The following is a 12,655-nucleotide window of genomic DNA, read 5'->3' as shown; positions in this document are numbered from 1 at the left end:
TCCTAACACTAGTGTTTTAAGGAACAGGTGAAAAAGAGAATCCTAATGTGATTTCTTTATAATGGGTGTGTTCCATATCTTATCCTAGTGTCTAAACTGTTCTCCATGGCTGGACACCAACTAATAAACCTTTACGTGCTACGTGGTATTTAGAGAGTGGGATACGTTTAATAAATATCCTAACCCGAACGCATACCCTAAACTTAAACCCTACCCTAACCCTAACACATACCCTAATCATAAACCATATCCTAAACTGAGCCCTAACCCTAAAACTAACCCTAACCCTAACCCATACCCTACGCCGTACCCGAACCTGTACCCGAACCCGTACCCTAAGCTGTACCCTAACACTAACCTTAACCCTAAGATACCCTTGACTGCTTCTGCCTCCAATAGATTTCCTAAGCACTAGTGTTTTAAGGAACAGGTTAAAAAGACAATACTAATGTGATTTCTTTACAATGTGTATGTTCCTTATATTATAATAGTGTCTAAAGTATTTTCCCTGCCTGGAACCCCAATAATATTCCTTTACGTGCTTAGTGGTATCTAGAGAGTGGGAGAGGTTTAATAAATAGCCTAAACCTAACACGTACCCTCACCCTAACACTTACCCTAACCCTAACACGTACGCTAATCCTAACCAGTAACCTAAACCGAGACCTAACCCTAAAACTAACCCTAACCCTAACCCTAACCCATACCCTACGCCGTAACAGAACTCATACCCTAAGCCGTACCCCAACCCTAATCCTAACCCTAAGTTACCCTTGACTGCTTCTGCCCCCAATAGATATCCTAAGCACTAATTTATTAAGGAACAGGTGAAAAATAGAATCCTAATGTGATTTCTTTATAATGGGTGTGTTCCTTATCTTATCCTAGTATCTAAACTCTTCTCCATGAATGGACCCCTACTAATATGCCTTTACGTGTTAAGTGGTATTTAGAGAGTGGGATAGGTTTAATAAATACCCTAACCCTAGTGCGTACCCTAACCCTAACCCCAACCCTAACCCTAAAACGTACCCTAATCTTAACCCGTACCCTAAACCGAGCACTAACCCTAAAACTAACACTAACCCTAACCCTAACCGACACCGTACGCCGAAATCGAACTCGTACCCTAAGCCGTACACTAACCCTAACCATAACCGACCCTTGACTGCTTCTGCCTCCAGTAGATTTCCTTAACACTAGTGTTTTAAGGAACAAATTATAAAGAGAACCTAATGTGATTTCTATATAATGAGTTTGTTCCTTATCTTATCAACTGTCTAAATTATTCTCCATGGCTGGACCATAAATAATACTCCTTTACATGCTAGGTGGTATCTAGAGAGTGGGATAGGTTTAAAAAATACGCTATCCCTAACGCATAGCCTATCCCGAACCACTACCACAACCCTAACACATACCTTAACCCTAACGCATAACCTAAACCGAGCCCTAACCCTAAAACTCACCCTAACCCTAAACCTAACCCATAACATACGCCGTACCCGAACCCCTCCCCTAAGCCTTACCCAAACCCTAACCCTAACCCTAAGCTACCCCTGACTGCTTCTGCCTCCAAAAGATTACCTAAGGAACAGTGTTTTAAGGAACAGGTTAAAAGAGAATCCTAATGTGATTTCTTTATAATGGGTGTGTCCCTTATCTTATCCTAGTGTCTAAACTCTTCTCCATGGCTGGACCCCAACTAATATTCCTTTACGTGCTCAGTGTTATCTAGAGAGTGGGATAGGTTTAATAAATACCCTAATCCTAATGCGTACCATAACCCTAATGCCTACCCTAACCCTAACATGTACCCTAATCCTAACTCGTACCCTAAACCGAGCCCTAAACCTAAAATTAACCCTAACCCTAACTCTAACACATACCCTATGCCGTACCCTATCCCGTACTCGAACCCGTACCTAAGCTGTACCCTAACCCTAACCTTATACCTAAGCTATTCTTGAGTGCTTCTGCCTCCAAAAGATTTCCGAAGCACTAGTGTTTTAAGGAACAGGTTAAAAGAGATTCCTAATGTGATTTCTTTATAATGGGTGTGTCCCTTATCTTATCCTAGTGTCTAAACTCTTCTCCATGGCTGGACCCCAACTAATATTCCTTTACGTGCTCAGTGGTATCTAGAGAGTGGGATAGGTTTAATAAATACCCTAACCCTAATGCGTAACCTAACCCTAAAACCTACCCTAACTCTAACACGTACCCTAATCCTAACCCGTACCCTAAACCGAGTCCTAAACTTAAAACTAAACCTAAACCTAACCAACACCCTACACCGTACCCGAACTCGTACAAGAATCCGAACCCTAAGCCCTACCCTAACCCTAACACTAAGCTACCCTTGACTTCTTCTGCCTCCAATAGATTTCGTAAGCACTAGTGTTATAAGGAACAGGTTAAAAGAGAATCCTAATGTGATTTCTTTATAATGTGTGTGTTCCTTATCTTATCCTAGTGTCTATGGTCTTTTCCCTGGCTGGACCCCAAATAATATTCCTTTACGTGCTAAGTGGTATCTAGAGTGGGATAGGTTTAATAAATACCCTAAACCAAACACATACCCTCACCCTAACACCTACCCTAACCCTAACACGTACCCTCATCCTAACCCGTAACCTACATCGAGCCCTAACCCTAAAACTAACCCTAACCCTAACATTAACCCATACCCTACGCCGTAACCGAACTTGTACCCTAAGCCGTACTCTAACCCTAATCCTAACCCTAAGCTACTCTTGACTGCTTCTGTCTCGAATAGATATCCTAAGCATTCTTTTTTTAAGGAACAGGTGAGAAATAGAATGCTAATGTGATTTCTTTATAATGGGTGTGTTCCTCTTCTTATCATAGTGTCTAAACTCTTCGCCTTGGCTGGACCCCAACTAATATTCCTTTACGTGCTAAGTGTTATTTAGAGAGTGGGATAGGTTTAATAAATACCCTAACCCTAATGCATACCCTAACCCTGACCCCAGCCCTAACCCTAACACGTACCCTAATGTTAACCCGTACCCTAAACAGAGCCGTAACCCTAAAACTAACCCTAACCCTAACCCTAACCCACACCCTACGCCGTAATCGAACTCGTACCCTAAGCCGTACCCAAACCCTAACCCTAACCCTAACCCTAAGCTACCCCCGACTGCTTCTACCTCCAGTAGATTTCCTTAGCACTAGTGTTTTAAGGAACAAATTAAAAAGAGAATCCTAATGTGACTTATTTATACTGGGTGTGTTCCATATCTTATCAAGTGTCTACATTATTCTCCATGGCTGGACCCTAAATAATATTCCTTTACGTGCTAAGTGGTATCTAGAGAGTGGGATAGGTTTACAAAATACGCTAACCCTAACGCATACCCTAATCTGAACCCCTACCATAACCCTAACACGTACCCTAATCCTAAACCGTACCTTAAACCGAGCCCTAAACCTAAAACTAACCCTAACCCTAACTCTAACACATACCCTATGCCGTACCCTATTTCGTAGTCGAACCCGTACCTAAGCTGTACCCTAACCCTAACCTTATACCTAAGCTATTCTTGACAGCTTCTGCCTCCAATAGATTTCCTAAGCGCTAGTGTTTTAAGGAAGAGGTTAAAAGGAGAATCCTAATGTGATTTCTTTATATCGCTGTGTTCCTATTCTTAACCTAGTGTCTAAAGTCTTCTCCATGGCGGGACCCCAAATAATATTGCTTTACGTGCTAGAGTGGTATCTAGAGAGTGGGATAGGTTTAATAAATACCCTAACCCTAATGCGTACCCTAACCGTAACACCTACCGTAAACCTAACACGTATCCTCATCCTAACCCGTATCCTAAACAGAGCCCTAACCCTGAAACTCACCCTAACCCTAAACCTAACCCATACCCTACGCCGTACCCGAATCCCTACCCTAAGCCGTACCCAAACCCTAACCCTACCCCTATCCTTAAGCTACCCTTGACTGCTTCTGCCTCCAAAAGATTTCCTAAGCACGAGTGTTTTAAGGAACCGGTTAAAAGAGATTCCTAATGTGATTTCTTTATAATGTGTGTGTCCCTTATCTAATCCTACTGTCTAAACTCTTCTCCATGGCTGGACCCCAACTAATATTCCTTGACGTGCTCAGTGGTATCTAGAGAGTGGGATAGGTTTAATAAATACCCTAATCCTGATGCGTACCCTAACCCTAACGCCTACCCTAACTCTAACACGTACTCTAATCCTATCCCGTACCCTAAACCGAGTCCTAAACTTAAAACTAACCCTAACCAACACCCTACGCCGCACGCGAACTCGTACACGAACCCGAACCCTAAGCCCTACCCTAACCCTAACCCTAACCCTAACACTAAGCTACCCTTGACTGCTTCTGCCTCCAATAGATATCCTAAGCATTAGTTTTTTAAGGAACAGGTGTAAAATAGAATCCTAAAGTGATTTCTTTATAATGGGTGTGTTCCTTATCTTATCCTAGTGTCTAAACTCTTCTCCATGGTTGGACCCCAACTAATATTCCTTTACGTGCTAAGTGGTATTTAGAGAGTGGGATAGGTTTAATAAATACCCTAACCCTAACGCGTATCCTAACCCTAACTCCTACCCTAACCCTAACACGTACCCTAATCCTAACCCGTACCCTATACCGAGACATAACCCTAAAACCTACCCTAACCCTAACCCTAACCCATACCCTACGCCGTAACAGAACACATACCCTAAGCCGTACCCTAACCCTAATCCTAACCCTAAGTTACCCTTGACTGCTTCTGCCTCCAATAGATATCCTAAGCACTAATTTTTTAAGGAACAGGTGAAAAATAGAATCCTAATGTGATTTCTTTATAATGGGTGTGTTCCTTATCTTATCCTAGTGTCTAAACTCTTCTCCATGACTGGAACCCTACTAATATTCCTTTACGTGTTAAGTGGTATTTAGAGAGTGGGATAGGTTTAACAAATACCCTAACCCTAGTGTGTACCCTAACCCTAACCTCAACCCTAACCCTAAAACGTACCCTAATCTTAACCCGTACCCTAAACCGAGCCCTAACCCTAAAACTAACCCTAACCCTAACCCTAACCCACACCCTACGCCGAAACCGAACTCGTACCCTAAGCCGTACAATAACCCTAACCCTAACCCACCCTTGACAGATTCTGCCTCCAGTAGATTTCCTTAACACTAGTGTTTTAAGGAACAAATTAAAAAGAGAACCTAATGCGATTTCTATATAATGGGTGTGTTCCTTATCTTATCAAGTGTCTAAATTATTCTCCATGGCTGGACCCTAAATAATACCCCTTTACATGCTAAGTGGTATCTAGAGAGTGGGATAGGTTTAAAAAATACGCTAACCCTAACGCATACCCTAACCCGAACCACTACCATAACCCTAACACATACCTTAACCCTAACCCATAACCTAAACCGAGCCCTCACCCTAAAACTCACCCTAACCCTAAACCTAACCCATACCCTAAGCCGAACCGGAACCCCTCCCCTAAGCCGTACCCAAACCCTAACCCTAACCCTAACCCTAAGCTACCCCTGACTGCTTCTGCCTCCAAAAGATTTCCTAAGGACTAGTGTTTTAAGGAACAGTTTAAAAAAGAATCCTAATGTGATTTCTTCATAATGGGTGTGTCGCTTATCTTATCCTAGTGTCTAAACTCTTCTCCATGGCTGGTCCCCAACTAGTATTCCTTTACGTGCTCAGTGGTATCTAGAGAGTGAGATAGGTTTAAGAAATACCCTAAACCTAACACGTACCCTAACCCTAACGCCTACCCTAACCCTAACATGTACCCTAATCCTAACCCGTACTCTAAACCGAGCCCTAAACCTAAAATTAACCCTAACCCTAACTCTAACACATACCCTATGCCGTACCCTATCCCGTACTCGAACCCGTACCTAAGCTGTACCCTAACCCTAACCTTATACCTAAGCTTTTCTTGAGTGCTTCTGCCTCCAAAAGATTTCCTAAGCACTAGTGTTTTAAGGAACAGGTTAAAAGAGATTCCTAATGTGATTTCTTTATAATGGGTGTGTCCCTTATCTTATCCTAGTGTCTAAACTCTTCTCCATGGCTGGACCCCAACTAATATTCCTTTACGTGCTCAGTGGTATCTAGACAGTGCGATAGGTTTAAAAAATACCCTAACCCTAATGTGTACCCTAAACCTAACGCCTACCCTAACCTAACATGTACCCTAATCCTAACCCATACCCTAAACCGAGTCCTAAACTTAAAACTAAACCTAACGCTAACCAAAACCCTACGCCGTACCCAAACTCGTTCACGAACCCGAACCCTAAGGCCTACCCTAACCCTAACCCTAACCCTAACCCTAACACTAAGCTACCCTTGACTTCTTCTGCCTCCAATAGATTTCGTAAGCACTAGTGTTTTAAGGAACAGGTTAAAAGAGAATCCTAATGTGATTTCTTTATAATGGGTGTGTCCCTTATCTTATCCTAGTGTCTAAACTCTTCTCCATGGCTGGAGCGCAAATAATATTCCTTTACGTGCTAAGTGGTATCTAGAGAGTGGGATAGGTTTAATAAATACCCTAACCCTAACACGTACCCTTATCCTTAACTGTAACCTAAACGGAGCCCTAAGCCTAAAACTAACCATAACCCTAACCCTAACTCATACCCTACGCCGTAACGAAACTCGTACCCTAAGCCGTACACTAACGCTAACCCTAACCCTAACCCTTAGCTACTCTTGACTGCTTCTGCCTCCAATAGAAATCCTAAGCACTAGTTTTTTAAGGAACAGGTGAAAAATAGAATCCTAATGTGATTTCTTTATAATGGGTGTGTTCTTATCTTATCCTAGTGTCTAAAGTGTTCTCCATGGCTGGACACCAACTAATATTCCTTTACATGCTAAGTGGTATTTAGAGAGTGGGATAGGTTTAATAAATACCCTAACCTTAATACGTACCCTTATCCTAAACTGTACCCTAAACTGAGCCCTAACCCTAAAACTAACCCTAACCCTAACCAATACCCTAGGCCGTAATCGAACTCCTACCCTAAGTGGTACCCTAAACCTAACCCTAACCCTAAGATACCCTTGACTGCTGCTGCCTCCAATGGATATCCTAAACAATAGTGTTTTAAAGAGCACGTTAAAAAGAGAATCCTAATGTGATTTCTTTATAATGGGTGTGCCCCTTATCTTATCCTAGTGTCTAAACTCTTCTCCATGGCTGGACCCCAACTAATATTCCTTTACGTGCTCAGTGGTATCTAGACAGTGGGAAAGGTTTAATAAATACCCTAACCCTAATGCGTACCCTAACCCTAACGCCTACCCTAACCTAACATGTACCCTAATCCTAACCCATACCCTAAACCGAGTCCTAAACTTAAAACTAAACCTAACCCTAACCAACACCCTACGCCGTACCCAAACTCGTTCACGAACCCGAACCCTAAGCCCTACCCTAACCCTAACCCTAACCCTAACCCATACCCTAGGCCATAATCGAACTCCTACCCTAAGCGGTACCCTAACCCTAACCCTAACCCTAACCCTAAGCTACCCTTGACTGCTTCTGCCTCCAGTAGATTTCCTTAGCACTAGTTTTTTAAGGAACAAATTAAGAAAAGAACCTAATGTGATTTCTTTATAATGGGTGTGTTCCTTATCTTATCAAGTGTCTAAATTATTCTCCATGGCTGGACACTAAATAATATTCCTTTACGTGCTAAGTGGTATCTCGAGAGTGGGATAGGTTTCATAAATACCCTAACCGTAACGCATACCCTAACCCGAACCCCTACCATAACCCTAACACGTACCCTAATCCTAACCCGTACCCTAAACCGAGCCCTAACCCTAAAACTCACCCTAACCCTAAACCTAACCCATACCCTATGCCGTACCCGAACCCCTAACCTAAGCCGTACCCAAACCCTAACCCTAACCCTATCCTTAAGCTAACCTTCACTGCTTCTGCCTCCAAAAGATTTCCTAAGCACTAGTGTTTTAAGGAACAGGTTAAAAGAGAATCCTAATGTGATTTCTTTATAATGGGTGTGTCCCTTATCTTATCGTAGTGTCTAAACTCTTCTCTATGGCTGGACCACAACTAATATTCCTTTACGTGCTCAGTGGTATGTAGAGAGTGGGACAGGTTTAATAAATACCCTAATCCTAATGCGTACCCTAACCCTAATGCCTACCATAACTCTAACATGTACCCTAAACCTAACCAGTAACCTAAACAGAGTCCTAAACTTAAAACTAAACCTAACACTAAACAAAACCCTACGCCGTACACGAACTCGTACACGAACCCAAACCCTAAGCCTTACCCTAACCCTAACCCTAACCCTAACCCTAACCCTAACACTAAGCTACCCTTCACTGCTTCTGCCTCCAATAGATTTCCTAAGAACTAGTATTTTAAGGAACAGGTTAAAAGCGAATCCTAATGTGATTTCTTTATAATGGGTGTGTCCCTTATCTTATCCTAGTGTCTAAACTCTTCTCCATGGATGGACCCCAAATAATATTCCTTTACGTGCTAAGTGATATCTAGAGAGTGGGATAGGTTTAATAAATACTCTAACCTTAACACGTACCCTTAAACTAAATTGTACCCTAAACCGAGCCCTAACCCTAAAACTAACACTAACCCTACACCTAACACATACCCTACGCCGAAATTGAACTCGTACCCTAAGCCGTACCCTAACCCTAACCCTAACCCTAACCGTAAGCTACCCTTGAATGCTTCTGCCTCCAAAAGATTTCCTAAGCACTAGTGTTTTAAGGTACACATTAAAAGAGAATCCTAATGTGATTTCTTTATAATGGGTGTGTCCCTTATCTTATCCTAGTGTCTAAACTCTTGTCCATGGCTGGACCTCAACTAATATTCCTTTACGTAATAAGTGGTATCTAGAGAGTGGGATACGTTTAATAAATACCCTAACCATAACGAGTAACCTAACCCTAACGCCTACCCTAACACTAACACGTACCCTAATCCTAACCCGTAACCTAAACCGAGCCCTAAACCTAACACTAACACTAACCCTAACCAACACCCTATGCCATACCCGAAACCGTACACGAACCCGAACCCTAAGCAGTACCCTAACCCTAACCCTAACCCTAATACTAACACTAAGCTACCCTTGACTGCTTCTTCCTCCAATAGATTTCCTTACCACTAGTGTTTTAAAGAACAGGTGATACAGAGAATCCTAATGTGATTTGTTTATAATGGGTGTGTTCCTTATCTCATCCTAGTGTCTAAACTCTTCTCCATAGCTGGAACCCAAATAATATTACTTTACGTGGTAAGTGGTATCTAGAAAGTGGGATAGTTTTAATAAAAACCCTAATCCTAACTCGTACCCTAATCCTAACTCGTACACTAACCCGAGCCCTAACACTAAAACTAACCCTAACACTAACCCTAACCCATGCCCTACTCTATACCCGAACCCGTACCCTAAGCCGTACCCTAACCCTATCCCTAAACCTAACCCTAACCCTAAGCTACCCTTGACTGCTTTTGCCTCCAGTAGATTTCCTAACACTAGTGTTTTAAGGAACATGTGAAAAAGAGAATCCTAATGTGATTTGTTTATAATGGGTGTGTTCCTTATCTTATCCTAGTGTCTAACCTGTTCTCCATGGCTGGACAACAACTAATAATCCTTTACGTGCTACGTGGTATTTAGAGAGTGGGATACGTTTAATAAATATCCTAACCCTAACGCTTACCCTAACCCTAACCCCTACCCTAACGCTAAAACATAACCTAATCCTAAACCATACCCTAAACTGAGCCCAAACCCTAAAACTAACCCTAACCCTAACCCATACCCTACGCCGTACCCGAACCCGTACCTGAACCCGTACCCTAAGCTGTACCCTAACACTATCCTTAACCCTAAGGTACCCTTGACTGCTTCTGCCTCCAACAGATTTCCTAAGCACTAGTGATTTAAGGAACAGGTTCAAAAGAGAATCCTAATGTGATTTCTTTATAATGGGTGTGTTCCTTATCTTATACTAGTGTCTAAAATTTTCTCCATGGCTGGACCCCAAATAATATTCCTTTACATGCTAAGTCGTATCTAGACAGTGGGAGAGGTTTAATAAATATCCTAACCCTAATGCGTATCCTCACCCTAACCCCTACCCTAACCCTAACATGTACCCTAATCCTAACCCATACCATAAACCGAGCCCTAACCCTAAAATTAACCCGAACCCAGACCATACGCCGTATCCGAACCCATACCCTAAGCCGTACCCTAACCCTAAGCAACCCTTGACTACTTCTGCCTCCAATAGATTTCCTAAGCACTGGTGTTTTATGGAACAGGTTAAAAAGAGAATACTAATGTGATTTCTTCATAATGGGTGTGTTCCTTATCTTATCCTAGTGTCTAAACTCTTCTCCATGGCTGGACCCCAACTAATATTCCTTTACGTGCTAAGTGGTATTTAGAGAGTGGGATAGGTTTAATAAATACCCTAACCCTAACGCGTATCCTAACCCTAACTCCTACCCTAACCCTAACACGTACCCTAATCCTAACCCGTACCCTATACCGAGATATAACCCTAAAACCTACCCTAACCCTAACCATAACCCATACCCTACGCCGTACCCGAACCCGTAGCCGAACCCATACCCTAACCCTAAACCTAACCCTAAGCTACCCTTGACTACTTCTGCCTCCAATAGATTTCCTAAGCACTGGTGTTTTATGGAACAGGTTAAAAAAAGAATCCTAATGTGATTTCTTTATAATGGGTATGTTCCTTTTCTTATCCTAGTGTGTAAACTCTTCTCCATGACAGGACCCCAACTAATATTCCTTTACGTGCTAAGTGTTATCAAGAGAGTGAGATAGGTTTAATAAATACCCTAACCCTAAAGCGTACCCTCACCCTAACCCCTACCCTAACCCTAACACGTAACCTAATCCTAAACTGTACCCTAAACCAAGCCCTAACACTAAAACTAACCCTAACCCTAACCCTAACGCATACCATATGCCGTAATCGAAATCGTACCCTAAGCCGTACCCTAACGCTATCCCTAAACCTAACCCTAACCCTAACCTAAAACGTACCCTAATCTTAACCCGTACCCTAAACCGAGCCCTAACCCTAAAACCTACCCTAACCCTAACCATAACCAATAACCTACGCCATACACGAACCCGTACCCGAAACCGTAGCCTAAGCCGTAGCCTATCACTAACCCTAACCCTAACCCTAACCCTAACCCTAAGCTACCCTTGACTGCTTCTGCTTCCACTAGATTTCCTAAGCACTAGTGTTTTAAGCAACAGGTTAAAAGAGAATCCTAATGTGATTTCTTTATAATGGGTGTGTCGCTTATCTTAACCTAGTGTCTAAACACTTCTCCATGGCTGGACCCCAAATAATATTCCTTTACGTACTAAGTGGTATCTAGAGAGTGGGATAGGTTTAATAAATACCTTAACCATAACACGTACCCTAACTCTAACCCCTACCCTAACCCTAACAAGTAACCTAATCCTACATTGTACCCTAAACCGAGCCCTAACCCTATAACTAACACTAACCCTAACCCTAACCCATATCCTACGGCGAAATCGAACTCGTACCCTAAGCCGTACCCTAACCCTAACCCTAACACTAACCCAAAGGTACCCTTGACTGCTTCTGCCTCCAGTAGATTTCCTTAACACTAGTGTTTTAAGGAACAAATTAAAAAGAGAACCTAATGTGATTTCTTTATACTGGGTGGGTCCCTTATCTTATCCTAGTGTCTAAACTCTTCTCCATGGCTGGACCCCAACTAATATTCCTTTACGTGCTCAGTGGTATCTAGACAGTGGGATAGGTTTAATAAATACCCTAAATCTAACGCATACCCTAACCCTAACGCCTACCCTAACACTAACACGTACCCTAATCCTAACCCTTACCCTAAACCGAGCCATAAATCTAACACTAACACTAACCCTAACTAACACCCTATGCCGTACCCGAAACCGTACACGAACCCGAACCCTAAGCAGTACCCTAACCCTAACCCTAACCCTAACCCTAACACTAAGCTACCCTTAACTGTTTCTTCCTCCAATAGATTTCCTTACCACATGTGTTTTAAGGAACTGGTGATAAAGAGAATCCTAATGTGATTTGTTTATAATGGGTGTGTTCCTTATCTTATCCTAGTGTCTAAACTCTTCTCCATAGCAGGACCCCAAATAATATTGCTTTACGTGCTAAGTGGTATCTAGAAAGTGGGATAGTTTTAATAAAAACACCAATCCTAACACGTAACCTAACCCTAACCCCTACCCTATCCCTAACACGTACCCTAATCCTAACTCGTACACTAAACCGAGCCCTAACTCTAAAACTAAATCTAACACTAACCCTAACCCATGCCCTACTCTATACCCGAACCCGTACCCTAAGCCGTACCCTAACCCTATCCCTAAACCTAACCCTAACACTAAGCTACCCTTGACTGCTTTTGCCTCCAGTAGATTTCCTAACACTAGTGTTTTAAGGAACAGGTGAAAAAGAGAATCCTAATGTGATATCTTTATAATGGGTGTGTTCCCTATCTTATCCTAGTGTCTAAACTGTTC

The 12,655-nt window shown here is 42.4% G+C and overlaps 1 long non-coding RNA gene across 1 annotated transcript; it reads left to right on the top strand.

Moving 5' to 3' along the window:
- The first annotated feature begins 317 nt into the window (after positions 1–317).
- Positions 318–10,517, top strand: LOC309656550. The gene is made up of 2 exons (XR_014261442.1): positions 318–430; positions 10,378–10,517. It is a non-coding gene; the product is annotated as an uncharacterized lncRNA (long non-coding RNA).
- Positions 10,518–12,655: the final 2,138 nt, after the last annotated feature.

This window comes from Balaenoptera physalus, assembly GCF_965194825.1.
Source record: "Balaenoptera physalus genome assembly, contig: SUPER_2_unloc_10, whole genome shotgun sequence".
NCBI classification, from domain to species: domain Eukaryota; kingdom Metazoa; phylum Chordata; class Mammalia; order Artiodactyla; family Balaenopteridae; genus Balaenoptera; species Balaenoptera physalus.
Note: the sequence above shows the minus strand (reverse complement) of the source record. Positions and strands in the feature narration are given on the sequence as shown.